Consider the following 15,156-nt stretch of genomic DNA (forward strand, 5'->3'; position numbering starts at 1 on the left):
AGCTCCCTCAACCTTTCTTCATTAGACATGCCCTCCAGTCAGGGCAGCATCCTGGTAAATCTCCTCTGCACCCTCTCTAAAGCTTCCACATCCTTCCTATAATGAGGCAATTCTTGCCCAATTCAGTTATAGTTGGCATTCCCCCAATTTAACAACCTCATCCGAGGTTCACTCTTGTCCTTAACCATAAGTGTCCAAAAACTTATGTAATTATGGTCACTATTCCCAAATTGCTTCCTCACTGAAATGTTGATCACCTGCCCAGACTTATTTCCCAATACCAAGTCCAATGCGGACCCCTCCCTCGTTGGACTATCCACATATTGTTTCAAAAACCCTCTTGAACACACACCTAACAACTTTCTCCCCATTCAAACTCCCAGCACTACAGCAGTCTCATTCAATGTTAGGGAAGTTAAAATCACCCACCACAATAACCCTGTTATTTACATATCTTTCCAGAATCTGACTACATCTCTTCCTCTATCTCCCACTGGCAGCAGGGATGTCTGTAAAACAATCCCACCATTGTGTTTGCACCCCTCCTATTCCTGAGCTCTACTCATAATGCCTAGCTGCAAAATATCCTCCTTCAATTCAACTATGATATATTCCATAACCAGTAATGCAACTCCTCAACCTCTCTTACTTCATCTTCCTTCTCATCTAAAACATTGATATCCCAGAAAGTTAAGCTGCCAGTCCTGTCCTCTTTCAACCATGCCTCTGTGATAGCATTAATCCAGGCCCTAAGTTCACATGTCTTACCTGTTATATTTCATGCATTGAAGCAAATACAGTCCAAGTCTCTAGTTCTGTTGAACTCATCAACCTCTCCCGAACTGCTCTTTCTGTTCGCCATATTTGCTTTAATCTCAAGCTCTTCCCCAATCTCTATACTTACTGACCTGCTGCTCTAATTCTCAACCCCCTGTCACACTGGTTTAAACACCTCCAAAGTGGCACTATCAAACCTCCCTGACAGGATACTGGCACCCCTCCAGTTTTTGGTGCAAAGCATCCTTCTTGTACATGTCCCACCTTCCCTGGAAGACATCCCAATAATCCACATATCTGGAGCCCTTCCCCCTATAGCAGCTTTATAGCCACAGGTTCAATTATATACTGTCTCTGTTTCCAGCCTAGTGTCACATGGCAGGGGGAGTAATCCTGAGATTTCCGTCCTGGAGGTGCTACTTTTTAGTTTACTACTTGATTCCCAAATTGTCAGTTTCAGGATTCTGCCATTCTTCGTACCAATGTCATTTGTGCCACTTTATGGACAATGACTTCTGTCCATTTACTCTCCTGTTTCAGGATGTCCTGTACCTGCTCAGAAACATCCATGACCCTGGTACCTGGGAGGCAATACACTATCTCTCACAGTTACAGAAGTGCCTATCTGTGCCCCTGACCATCGAATTTCCAGTAACTATTGCTCTACTATGCTTTGCCCCAGCCCTCCTTACAGTAGGGCCAGCCACGGTGCCACTGCTCTGTCTGCTGCTATTGTCACCTGAGGAGCCATCCCCCTCACCAGTATTCAAAACAGAACAGGACACTGGCAGGAGGTTCCTGTACTAACTGCCTGCCCCATCTATTGGTCACCCATCTATTTTCCAGTACCTTGGGTGTGACCACGTTTCTGCAACATCTATCTATGATACTTCACCTGTAGCACCAAGGGAATGAACGGGTTAATACAAACTAGTACCTAACCAGCACTGACCAATCAGAAACCGTACTCACTTCTCCCCCCGTGATGTCAGCAGAATGCTTCCCTGGAATGGATAGCTTCCAAGTCCTCCTGAAAGGAACATGTCTAAACTGAATCTGAGCCAGAGAGCCCCCGTGTTTTATTTTAAATCTTTCCTAGTATGGGTTCCTCCTGAAAGAAATGTGCCCAAACCAAAACTAGGCCCGAGAACCCCCACGGTCAATTTTAAATTCTCCCTGGTACAGGGTCCTCCTGCTAGCTCTATGCTGCTTTCTCCTCCTGAAAGGAATGTTCCTAAACCAAAACTTCGTGTGGGAATCTTTGGATGATATAACTGTGAAATTGACAATGGGGACATGGAAATGACAGATAAGTTAAACCAATATTTTGCATTAGTCTTTATGACAGAGGACACTATAAATACCCCAAAGATAACAGATAAGAAAGTGTTAATAGCAGCAAAGATCTTGTAGCAGTCTGTATCACAAGAGATAAATATTTGACAAACTAACTAACAGACATATCTCCAGGTCCTGATGGCCTGCATCAAAGGGCTTTAAAGAAAATAGCTTTAAAGATAGCGAAGGTATTGGTCAAAATTCAGAATGCAATGAATTCCACAATGGTTTCAATGGTGTGGAAAACTGTAATTTGATGCCCTGTTCAAGAAAAGAATACAGCAAGTGGGAAACGAGGCCAGTTAGCCTAACGTAAGTCATAGGAAAATACTGGGGGCAATTATTAAGGAAGGAATAGCAGGGAATTTAGAAAAGCTTAACACAAAGGGACTGCTGGTCAATGTAATAAACACAATGACTGCTCTTCTCTACTAAAATTCAGATATTGCTGTTTTGCACAATAAAGACAGAACCTGCTGTCTGTACAATAAAGAGAGGGCCTGCTGGTGTCTGTAATAACAAGATGGACTGCTGTTCATTGGCGAGTGGCACAGTGGTTAGCACTGCTGCCTCACAGTGCAAGGGACTTGGGTTTGACTTCCAGCCTCTGGTGACTGTGTAGAGTTTGCACATTCTCCTCTTGTCTGCGTGGGTTTGCTCTGGGTGCTCCGGTTTCCCCCCACAGTCCAAAATTGTGCAGGTTCGGTGAATTGGCTATGGCATATTGCCCACACTGTCCTAGGATGTGTAAGTTAGGTGCATTAGTCAGGGCAAATGTAGGGGAATGGGTCTGGTTGGATTACTCTTTGGAGGATTGGTGTGGACTTGTTGGGATGAATGGCCTGTTTCCACACTGTAGGGATTCTATAATTCTATGACAATCAGAGTCCCATAGTGTTTTGAAAGGGAAATCGTGTTTGATATATTTGCTAGAGTTCTTTAAAGGATGATATAATAAGCAGACTTGAAAGAGGATTTAGTATATGTAGTGTATTTGGATTTTCAGAAGGCATTAAGTAAGGTACCACATTAAAAAGTAGGAGTTCACTATATTGTGGGTAATGTATTAGTATGGATTAAGGATTTTCAGAAACATTCAATAAAAGGTACCACATAAAAGGTAGGAGCTCATTTTATTGTGGGCAATGTATTAGCATGAATTGAGGATTGGTTAATACACACGAAATAGATTAATGGGTTTAGGGTGTAGGTTTGCTCGCTGAGCTGTAGGTTTGATATCCAGACGTTTCATTACCTGGCTAGGTAACATCATCAGTGGAGACCTCCAAGTGAAGCGAAGCTGTTGTCTCTTGCTTTCTATTTATATCTTTCTCTTGGATGGTGTTCCTGGGGTTTGTGGTGATGTCATTTCCTTTTTGTTTTCTGAGGGGTTGATAGATGGCATCTAGATCTATAAGTTTGTTTATGGCGTTGTGGTTGGAGTGCCAGGCTTCTAGGAATTCTCTGGCATGTCTTTGCTTAGCCTGTCCCAGGATAGATGTGTTGTCCCAGTCGAAATGATGGTTTTTTTCAATCCGTGTGTAGGCCTATGAGGGAGAGAGGGTCGTGTCTGTTTGTGGCTAGCTGGTGTTCGTGTATCCTGGTGGCTAACTTTCTTCCTGTTTGTCCTACGTAGTGTTTGTGGCAGTCCTTGCATGGAATTTCGTAGATGACATTGGTCTTGTCCATGGGATGTACTGGGGCTTTTAAGTTTGTTAGCTTTTGTTTGAGTGTGTTGGTGGGCTTGTGTGTTACTAGGATTCCAAGGGGTCTTAGTAGTCTGGCTGTCATTTCTGAAACTTCTTTGATGTATGGTAAGGTGGTTAGGGTTTCTGGCTGTGTTTGGTCTGCTTGTCGTGGTTTGTTCTTGAGGAATCTGCGCACTGTATTTTTTGAATATCCGTTCTTCTTGAATACATTGCATAGGTGGTTCTCCTCTGTCTTCCGAAGTTCGTCTGTGCTGCAATGTGTGGTGGCTCATTGGAATAGTGTTCTGATACAGCTTTGTTTGTGTGTGTTGGGATGGTTGCTGATGTAGTTAAGTATTTGGTCAGTGTTTGTCGGTTTTCTGTATACGCAGGTTTGTAGTTCTCCGTTGTCCTTTCTTTTGACTGTCCTACTTTCCAGCACTTGGCTCATAGTCTTACATGCATTGGCATCACAAATGTTCTTAAATACTTTGAGGGTTTCTGCTTCTACCACCCTTACAGGCAATGAGTTTCAGATTCCCACCACCCTACTTCCTCAAAGAATGCCAACAGATTGATTAAATATATTTCTGGATTTTGAGGAATGGCAATCTCATGCAGATTGCCACCCCACTCCTTTCTTATGCAACAAGAGAACCACCACATTTCTGACAAGAGATTCTGATTGAGGCTTCTTCAGAAATGTGGAACTTTACTTCCATTCTGACAGTTCTTTCATAGTGCAGAACTACGGGGGGGGGGGGGGGAGAGACAAAACTATGCCCTTTTTCCACAGCAGTTAGCTGCTGGATTCTGAAATTTGAAGATCCAGAATCACACAGAACCACTTTGAGAAATGTTGTCAAGTGCAAATATATAAGGGTAAGTGTGAGGATAGAGTGTTCCCTCCAAGGCCCCAAGGGATATTTCCATATCCGCCACATATTCACCTGCACCTCCACACACACCATCTATTGCATCCGCTGCACCCGATGTGGCCTCCTCTATATTGGGGAGACAGGCCGCCTACTTGCGGAACGTTTCAGAGAACACCTCTGGGACACCCGGACCAACCAATCCAACCACCCCGTGGCTCAACACTTCAACTCCCCCTCCGACTCCGACAAGGACATGCAGGTCCTTGGACTCCCCCATCGCCAGACCATAGCAACACGACGGTTGGAGGAAGAGCGCCTCATCTTCTGCCTGGGAACCCTCCAACCACAAGGGATGAACTCAGATTTCACTAGTTTCCTCATTTCCCCTCCCCCCAACTTGTCTCAGTCAAATCCCTCGAACTCAGCACCGCCTTCCTAACCTGCAATCTTCTTCCTGACCTCTCTGCCCCCACCCCACTCCGGCCAACACCCTCACCTTGACCTCCTTCCACCTATCGCATTTCCAACGCCCCTCCCCCAAGTCCCTCCTCCCTACCTTTTATCTTAGCCTGCTGGACACACTTTCCTCATTCCTGAAGAAGGGCTTATGCCCGAAACGTCGATTCTCCTGTTCCTTGGATGCTGCCTGACCTGCTGCGCTTTTCCAGCAACACATTTTCAGCTCTGATCTCCAGCATCTGCAGTCCTCACTTTCTCCTAGAAAGATAGGCTATCAAGTATGTGGGTGTGATGGGTCCAGAGTGCAGATGGGGGTAATACTGAGTCCACAGCAGGGAAAGGGGAGGACTTAGTCCTGGCGCGAGGCAGAGGCAAATCAAATTCAGACTGTGATTTAAGTGCGAGAAGGGGGTGGTTGGTTATGGCTGAGGTGGATGCAGATCAGATTTGGACTTGAGAAGAGAATGGCAGTGGGGGGTGGGGTGGGGGAAAAGGCGAGTGGTGGGTCCTGAATGGCAGTGTGTCCCAGGGAAGGGGAAGCCAGCTCCTAAAAGTAGGGTTGTAGAGAGAGTGATTGAGTCTTAGTGGAGTTTGGGGACAGCATATGCCAAGCTGAGGCAGTGACAAAGCTAATCACGCTTCAGAACAGGGGAGCTGGGGGCTGAATCTAGAGTGAGGATACGAGTCTGGAGCAGATGACAGGGCTACTGGATCCAGAGTGGTGCAGGGTAATACTAGATCCTGGGTGGGGATAGAGAAAAGTGTTGGATTAGGTTCAATGGAGTGTAAACGGTCTGGACGATGTGTAGTGGTGTTTATGAGATGCGGGGTCAGTTGAATGCTTACTCAGGAGTTTGACGATATTTTATTAAAAATATTTTTATTGAGAAAAAAAGATTTATTTCTTATAAAATTACAACAATAAATCAACAACACTACTCAATAAAAAAAAATAAAGATCAACACAATCAAAACGATAATCTTGAGCAAGATAAGCAGCCCAGTAGAAGTAATAAATAAATAACACCGCTCAGCACAATGAGACAATAGCTCCCGACTTTCAAGACCATTGAATATTACACCCGTATTTATTCGAAATTCTTTCTCTCAGGGTACCACATTCGCTAAATCAGATCATCATAGCAACACGAAAACCCTAATTAAAATGGCAGACAAATCTGCACCTAGGTAATCCAAAAATGGCTGCCATGTCTTATAAAACATTTCAGTCTTTTGGTGCACCATATTTGTGAGAAAGTTCAGGGGTATATGTTCCATGACTGGCTTACACCAACCTGACTGGTCCGATGATTTTCATAAACCCAACACATCAAAATGTTCTTCCTTGCGCAGAAAGTAAGGATCTTAAAAGTTTTCTCCCTTGGGTATCTAAACAAGATAAATTGGGCAGGCTCAGGAGAAGAAAGATCAGGTCCATCATAACTTTGGTTCGCAAGACGCTCTCCATTACTCTTGCCATAGCACGGCAGTACATATGAAGCCAGTGGCAGCACCACAGACTGAGTGAGAGTACCAGTACTTATTGTACACTTGGGGCACACTGAGGATACTTCCCACCTTAAATTTTGAGAGACCATCTGGGGCCAGATGGACCCTATGAAGAATCTTCATCTGCACAGCATGGATCCTATTACAGATCGAAATCCTCTCACATTTTTGCAAATATCCCCCCCATGTCTGAGAGGAGATCTCAACTCCTAACTCTCTCTCCCAGATCTCTCAGTCACTCAATATCATCCAAGGAACCACTCCCCCACAGATGATAAAGAGTACTAACTGAGAGTGCGCTCTTGGCATGAAGCACCCTCTTTTCTGTATCGGATCTGTAGGAGTCGGTCAAAAGCGTAGTTCCTTTTTGAATAAAATCCTTAATCTGGAAAATTGAAAAAGATTTCTGCTAGATAATCCATACTTGCGGCTTATTCGGTCAAAGGACATCAATGTTTCACCCTCAAATAAGTCACCCAAATTTGAAACTCCCCTAGCTCCCTAGTGTTTAAACCTGGGGTCCATTATCCCTGACTGGAACCCTGGCATACCAACTACAGGGGTAAGAAAACAAGTTTTAGATATATTACCCTCACTCTGCTGCATTGCCCTCCAAGCTTTGACATTATTAATTATTGGATTACGACTGTATTCTGCAACTGTCCTCATTTTATTTAAGAGCAACAAACTAATAAGAGGATACTTTGCCTGGGAAGCCTCAATATCCAACCATATTGACACCAGGTCCTCACAAGCCCAGTCCCTCACAAAAGATAAAAGGGAGCTTAACTAATATCTTTTAATATCCAGGAGGTCCACTTCCTCCAGCCCTCGGGGCAATTGCAATTTGACGAGCTTAATAGGGGGCTGCCTGTGGTGCCAGTTAAAAGAGCTAAACCAGCCATCAAGTCTCTGAAATGTTTACCTCGGAAAAGTCAAAGGAAGCATTTGCATAGGATATAGCAAATGAGGAAGGACATTCATTTTAATAAGGGCTATTCGACCTAACCAGGATACTGTGAGGGCCTCCCAGCTTTGAAGATCTTGTTTAATCTTGTCAAGCAAGTGGACAAAATTAGCCTTTCAAAACTAATTGAAGATGGGAGTAACAAAAATACCTAAATAAAGAACCCCCCCCCCACTGTGACCACTTAAAGGTGACTCACTCACAACGTCAGATATTCTCCCAAAACCCCCCATAGGCATAGCTCCGATTTTGAAAAATTAATCTTACAGCCCAAATAGGAGTCAAATAAATTAACGTTGTATCAAGTGGGGTATAGAAACTACCGGGTTCAACAAAAAGATAAGAACTTCATCTACATATAACATGATCTTATATGCCTTTGACTCCACTACAGGTGCAGCTATGTTAGGATCTTTACGGATAGCCTCTGCCAGCAGTTCAATCACCAACGTAATAAGTAGAGGTGAGAGGGGACAACCTTTCCAACTGCCCCTAAAGATACTAAAATTACTGGATCTTACACCATTGGTGAGAACCGCAGCCAGAGGATCATTATAAAAGGACCCTTACCCACCTGACATAGACTTCTCCGAAACCAAACCATTCTAGGGTGTAAAAAAGATATGGCCATTCAACTCAATCAAACGCCTTCTCTGCATCTAAAGAGAACACTATTCCCTGAACTGATCACTGCTGACATATTAAGTAACCTCCTAACATTTTTGGAGGATCTGCGGCCCTTTATAAAACCTGTCTGGTCCTCTTTGACAATGGAAGATAATACTGTTTCCATCCTTAATGCAAGAGTCCTGGACAAAATTTAAAAATCAGAATTTAGAAGCAAGATGGGCCTATAAGAAGCACAGGGAGAAAGTGAGGACTGCAGATGCTGGAGTACCAGAGTTGAAAAATGTGGTGCTGGAAAAACACAGCAGGATTCAGGAAGGATTCCTGAAGAAGGGCTTATGCCCGAAACATCAATTCTCCTGCTCCTCGGATGCTGCCTGGCCTGCTGTGTTTTTCCAGCACCACATTTTTCAACTATAAGAAACACAGTCCTCCAGGGTCTTCCCTTTCTTAAGGATGAGAGAGATATTTGCCTCCCACCATCCTTGAGAGAGACTATCATAACTGTAAGAGCAATTGTATATGTCCAGCATCAGCCCTGACAATATATTTATAAATTCTTTGTAGAATTCACTAGGACGACCATTAGGGCCAGCGCCTTTCAACTTTGGAGCTGCTTCACCGCCACCTGTACCTCTTGCACTGTTAAAGGGACATTAAGGAGAGACGCCTGTTCGGAGGTCACGCTTGGTAGATCCAGGTTCTTAAAAATGGACTTCATCTTAGCCCATCTGTCCTCACAGCATTTAATTTATGGTAAAATTTGAAGAAAAATCTTTGAAATGCAGCATCGATCTTTTCAGAATCACAAGAAAGAATCCCACTCCATTTCCTGATTGAGGATATAGATTGCGGGGGGGGGGGGGGGCCTTATTTTCCTGGCCTACCATCACACTCAAACAACCTTTGTTTCACAAAAGAAAGTTCCTCCATCGCTGTCTGTATGAGCATGGAATTCAAGCTGAACTGAAGAGCTGTGACCCGCTGCAACTTAGCCACTGATGGCCTATCAAAATATGCCATCTCGGCTGCCTTCAGTTGTGCCTCAAGCAGGCAGCTGCTGCTCTCCCTTCTGTTGCTTCCGACTGGCACAGTAAGAAATAATTATACCCCTAGCATAAGCTTTAACAGTCTCCCAGAGATTAGAGGGTTATTAGCCGTATCCGAATTGATGGCCAAGAATGCTTTAAACTCATTAGAGAAATACTCAAAGAACTTACTGTCCTTGAGAATAGAGGGATCCATTTGCCAGTGCTGTGAACCTGCTACATTGCCCTTAATCTTGACCACTAAGTACATTATTGCATGATCGGAAATGGTAATATTCCTAATAGTGCAGCACATCACCAAATCCAAAAAAAATCATTGGGACTAGGAAAAGATCAATCACTTGTGCAGATTAGAAAAAAAGTCACTACCCACAGGGTGGAGATGCCTCCAAACATCGCTCAGCCCAAATTCCACACATAAATTAACTAGTTGCTTAGATTGCAGAGAAAACGTTTTTTTTGGGGGGGCTGGGGGGGGGAGCTTTGTCTATTCTATCTACTGTGGGATCCATAATACAAGTTAAATCTTCCCCTATAATAATATGCCACAACGCATTTGGAGTGTGCATCTATCAGGAAGTTAAGGGAGTGCGCTGGGGGGAAATGAACATTCAAAATACCATACTCTTCACCGTATATTGAGGCTTTAAGAATTTCAAACCGCTCATACTCATCTTTAATATAATCTAGTAACTTAAATGGGAGATTCTTCCGAACAAGTACGGCCACTTCCCTGCTCTTAGTGTTTAAGGACGAAAAAAAACACCCGATCAAACCTACCCTGCTGTAATCTCAGATGTTCCTTATCATCAAGGTGAGTATCCTGCAATAGGGCAATATCAATCCTCTCCTTAGTACTCCAAAGTACCCTATTCCTCTTGTCCGGCAAGTGACTCCTTTAATATTTCAGGTACACCATGTGAGAACACAATTAGCCATGACCCTCTACAACAACCTTTGAACTCCTGAGAGGAAGAATTCGACTTAAAAATCACTGAGTATAAATGAAAAAATGGAGCCTAAAAACTATACACACTAAAACTACTACATCTAACAAACTAACAGAACTTTCAAAAACTGCATCTACAAAAAAACCAACAAACTAAACCACATACAAAACACAAAAAGCACTTAATGGGGGACTCTACCCACTGCCCACAGAGGGCACTAATACATCCCACACACACCTCCTTAACTCCTTCCAGCTTGAGCTGCATCCCAAACTCAAGCAAAAGAAAGAAAAAAAGTAATATTAATAAAGTTAAAAGTGAGCACTGTACCCATTCCCAACTATACAATAACCCCAGTTAACATCAGAAAAAGACCCAACAACACTTTAAGAAAAGGAGAAAAATACAAAAAGATTGTCCATATCCTTTCGAACATCCAGTGTATTTTAAAGTGTCCAGAAAGCTTTTCACTTTTTCCAAAGAATCAAATGAGTGTACAAACCCATCATAAGTAAAATGAATCACCACTGGGTACCTTACAGAATACTGAATAATGAGTCCCTCAGATTTCTCTTAACCTCAAAGGACTTCCTTTTACAGATCACAGCTGCAGAAAAGTCCTGGAAGAACATTATCCTGGATTCTTTGTAAATCAAGGCATGTGGATCCTTCCTCTGCATTCTGGAAGCTTCCATAACTCTCTGCTTGTCCCTGTAGCATTGGAATCGCACCAGGACCGGGTGGGGGCATTGGTCCAAACTGGGTGTGCACTGCAACCCGGTGAGCTCTGTCGACCTTCGCCCAGCTTGCCCGAGCCTCCCAACCAAGAAATCACGGTAGCCAGTCTTCAAAAAAACTTGCTGGCTGCTTGTCTTCCACTTCCTCTGGCAAACCAACGATCCAGATATTCTTTCTCCTACCTCTGTTTTCACGGTAATTGATCTGCTTGGTTAAGGCCTGAACCTGTTTCTCGAGGGCTGGATCCATTCTGTCGAGGACTCAATCACTGCCTCCGATGTTGCGGTCCACTGTTCAACCTCCTCCATTCGCTTTCTGAGCCTTTCAAGCTCCTGCTCATGCTTGTGCAGCATGGTTGAAATCAGTTCCAGCCTACTGTGACTCTTCTCGATCAATGCCTCGATCATTTCCTGGAGCTTCACGAACTTTGCAGCCAAAGTCTGTTGGGTAAGTGATTCCAACGAAATTGTAAAGGAGACTGTAGCTGCGGTCGCAGTCATGGTCGCGGGCATGCCCGATGCCGCCAGCGAAGGTCCCATGTGTTGGGACTTAGTCGAACCTTTTGTTATCTTCACTTGCCAAAAAAATATTTACAACGATTCCGCAACTATATAACTACTGAAATTTTCTGAAATAACTTAGGTGGGGAGGGCAAAAATACCACTTCGCCGGAGTTGTAATGCAGAACTCAGCAGAGCAGACCTTTCAGATTGCCGCCATCTTTGATCCCCTGACTATGTATTTAATGGTTTAACTTTTTTCTGACTAATTATTCAGTAAATTTCATTAGGACACTCGACATTCTATGATTTAAAATGGATATTTTCAGAAGGTTCCAAGCAAAGAAGAATTATACCATGAAATGTTTAATTTCCCAGGCAATTCCTTTGGAGTCTGCAACCAAGGAGATTCTGCAAGGTCCCATGCATAACTTCCATCTTCTATCGACCATCAAAAAATCCTGTCCATGAAAATCCTTTCACAAAATAATCTTGATTCTGCCTGATTACCTTGAACTTATTAAAGACCCTGTTATAACTTGTTTAATAACATCTCCTAACATTGTCACTGTAACAAATGTTAAGCTTACTGTGGTTTCCTGCTTTCTGCAGCCCTCCCTTTTAAATATAAGAGATACACTTGTAATCTTACTATATATTTGAGGAACTTTCTCAAGTTTTGGAAAATTAAAACAAATCAACTGTCTCAATAGCTTCTTCACTTAAGACCCTAAAATAATGCCCATTAAGTAAGAAACAAAACATGAACTGAAATCTGTCTATAGCAAACAAAAACAATGGTAACTGACATTAATACAGTGTTTTGAACATAGTTTAAAACATCTAAAGGCACTTCACTGTAATCAGCTAAAATTTGCCATGGAGAAATGTAAGGAGAGTTTATACCCGGTCAGCTGAAGGCTTAACTGCCAATGGTAGAAAGATCTAAATTAGGAATGCACAAGGAACCAGTATTGGAGAAATACATAACCCTTAGTAGATTCTATGTCTGAAGAACATTTCAGAAATATGAAAGAGACAAGATCATTGAGGGATTTAAAAATAAAGATGAACATTTTAAAATCATGACATTCACAGATGGAGAGCCAGTGTAAGTCAGTGAACACAGTCATGACTAATGGATGGGACAAGTTATGATAGTGGGACCAGAATTTTGGATTAGCTTAATTTTATCAAGGGTATCTGAAGAAGACTAGCCAAGACCGTGGACGCAATGGGTTGAATGGCATCATTCTATGTAGTGAAATGGCTCTTTCGTTTATTTGCCTGAAGATGGGTCCTTATCTCATTGCCAATTCTTCATTGTGAACATTTTCTTTGGTGCTTCATTTCCCTTAATGGTGGTTTTTCATTGTCTTCCACTCTCAGGGAAAGGGGGAGAAGATGAGTGCCATGTCAATCTCAGTTGGCACAGGATCAAAACGGTGTCTTTTACTTGCTAAAATAAGTTCTGAAGAGTCACTGGATCCAAAAAGTTAACTCTGCTTTCTCTCCACAGATGCTGCCAGACCTGCTAAATTTTCTAGCGATTCCGGTTTTTGTTTCTGATTTCCAGTGTTTTCAGTTCTTCGGTTTTTTTTGTTTAGTGTTTAACTCATTGCCATAACTCTCCCTGATATGTCCAGCTAGACGAAGGAGCCAAATTCCGAAAGCTTGTGATTTCAAATAAACCTGTTGCACTATAACCTGGTGTGTGTCTTCTGACCTTGCCTACCTAGACAAATATCTGCCCCTCTGTCCAATAAGATTTCCGTTCTAATCTTTTTGCTGATTAAATATCTTTACTTTTGTTGACGCTTCTGGTGTTTGACAAGGTATTTGCCAAAACTCGCTTCCACAACCACATCACTTTCCTCAGTGACAGCCTCTGGCTCAGACTCATCCTGTGTGCATTCCAACTGAAGTTCCATTCTTTGTGTTTTGAATCATAGAACATTGAACATTACAGCGCAGTACAGGCCCTTTGGCCCTTGATGTTGCGCCAACCTGTGAAATTAATCTGATGCCCATATAACCAACACCATTCCATTATTATCCATATATATGTCCAATGGCAATTTAAATGTCCTTAACGTCTGCAAGTCTACTACTGTTGCAGGCAGGCTGTTCCACCCAGGATCAGAGGTATCTCTATGTTGTACAATGCTCCTCAGACAGCTGTTCTTGCTGCACCCGGAGATCTGCAGATAACCACGTCATTGCCATGTGCATGCTGACTTCCCTCTTCATCAGTACTGCCTCATGCTGGATAAGAGCTGCCCTGCACCCCACAGTTCTACTTCATCATTCAGCTCATTCAAAATTCTAACAATAATATTTTTTTTCAGGCATTAAGGAACAAAAGATGCAACAATTCAGAGATACTCATGCCCCTCTGGAACCTTCTTCCCCTCCCCTACCTTGTCTTCATTCCCTCTCCTAACCCCACCATCTGTCATGTATTTACCAACTGACCTTCCATCACTGATGTTGAATGTTCTGTACGAAGCAAACATTTGTTTTGCTCCATCTGCATCCACTGCAATGAATTTCAGTAAGGACATGATGTTGAACTTTTCTTCTATCACCTCTATCTCTGCGCCTCTGGACAAGAGTCCTCTCCCAGTCACACAGATGCCCTCACTTTCCTCCATCTGGACCGCTCCCTCTGGCCTTTTAACTGCATTCAATCTGTTCATTGAGAACTGTTAACATGACATTGGTCATCTCAATTTTTCTGGCCCCCACCCTCTTACCCATTCAAGCCTATCTTCCTCTGAACTGACTGCCCTCCATACTCTCAGGTCTAACCCTGAATTTATAATAAAGATGATGCTGTTGTCTGGTGTACTGACCTCTACATTGAAGGAAGCTGAGCGCCAGCTTTTGGGCATCTCCTCCTAACTCCCCGGACCATGACCCCACCCTTGAATACCAACCTATTATGTCCACAATGGTCACTGATCTCATAACATCTGGTGATTTACCAAAAATTCAGATTTTGTATCTTTCTCTGTAGATTTTCTTCTTCTTAGGGATTTCTGTTTCGCAGTTCATTGATAAATAAAGGTGCCTTTAAGAGAGCTGTGTTTCAGGCAGTCTGTACATGCTGGTGGCTTGGCAGTTCTCAGCCCCAACTGTTCAATTTTCTTCGGTCTTACACCCCAAAGCATCTGATTGTTTCATTGGTTTTTAATATTGTCAATATCCTAAGTTCAAACTTGATTGGAGGTTGGTATTTTGGTAATAATTTAAACTGATTGGCTGAACTTGAATTTGTTTTTGTCTCCAGGCAACCCACCTAATGCTAGCTGTTCTGGACCAAAAAAGTTATATTGTAAATTCTCCAGCACTCTGTGTATGTCTTTAAGTCCTTCAACTCTCTTAAAAGTACAGTAGCCCTTACACCTTCATAACACCATAACACAAATCCCACACACCAGAGTTTGCCATCACAAGGGCTGCTATCACAAACAACCCATAGTCAGCCATGATCCCTTTAGCAGTTATTCATTCTCCTAGGTTGACATATACCCATTCCTTTCTGGATTAGTGGTGCTGGAAGAGCACAGCAGTTCAGGCAGCATCCAAGGAGCATACCCATTCCTTTGTCTGCCCACTGTTTTTTCCCCACTCTCTCTGGGCTCCCTCTCCACCAATCACTTATTTCTCTGCC

General features: G+C 43.0%; 1 protein-coding gene across 1 annotated transcript in view; it reads right to left on the bottom strand.

Moving 5' to 3' along the window:
- LOC122564717 (uncharacterized) overlaps positions 1–15,156 on the bottom strand; it is an 84,305-nt gene that overhangs the window by 40,571 nt on the left and 28,578 nt on the right. The gene's annotated exons all lie outside the window — the stretch shown is intronic.

This window comes from Chiloscyllium plagiosum, unplaced genomic scaffold, assembly GCF_037043375.1.
Source record: "Chiloscyllium plagiosum isolate Xiang-an unplaced genomic scaffold, Cpla_swu_hap1 HiC_scaffold_21, whole genome shotgun sequence".
Classification (NCBI taxonomy): Eukaryota; Metazoa; Chordata; class Chondrichthyes; order Orectolobiformes; family Hemiscylliidae; genus Chiloscyllium; species Chiloscyllium plagiosum.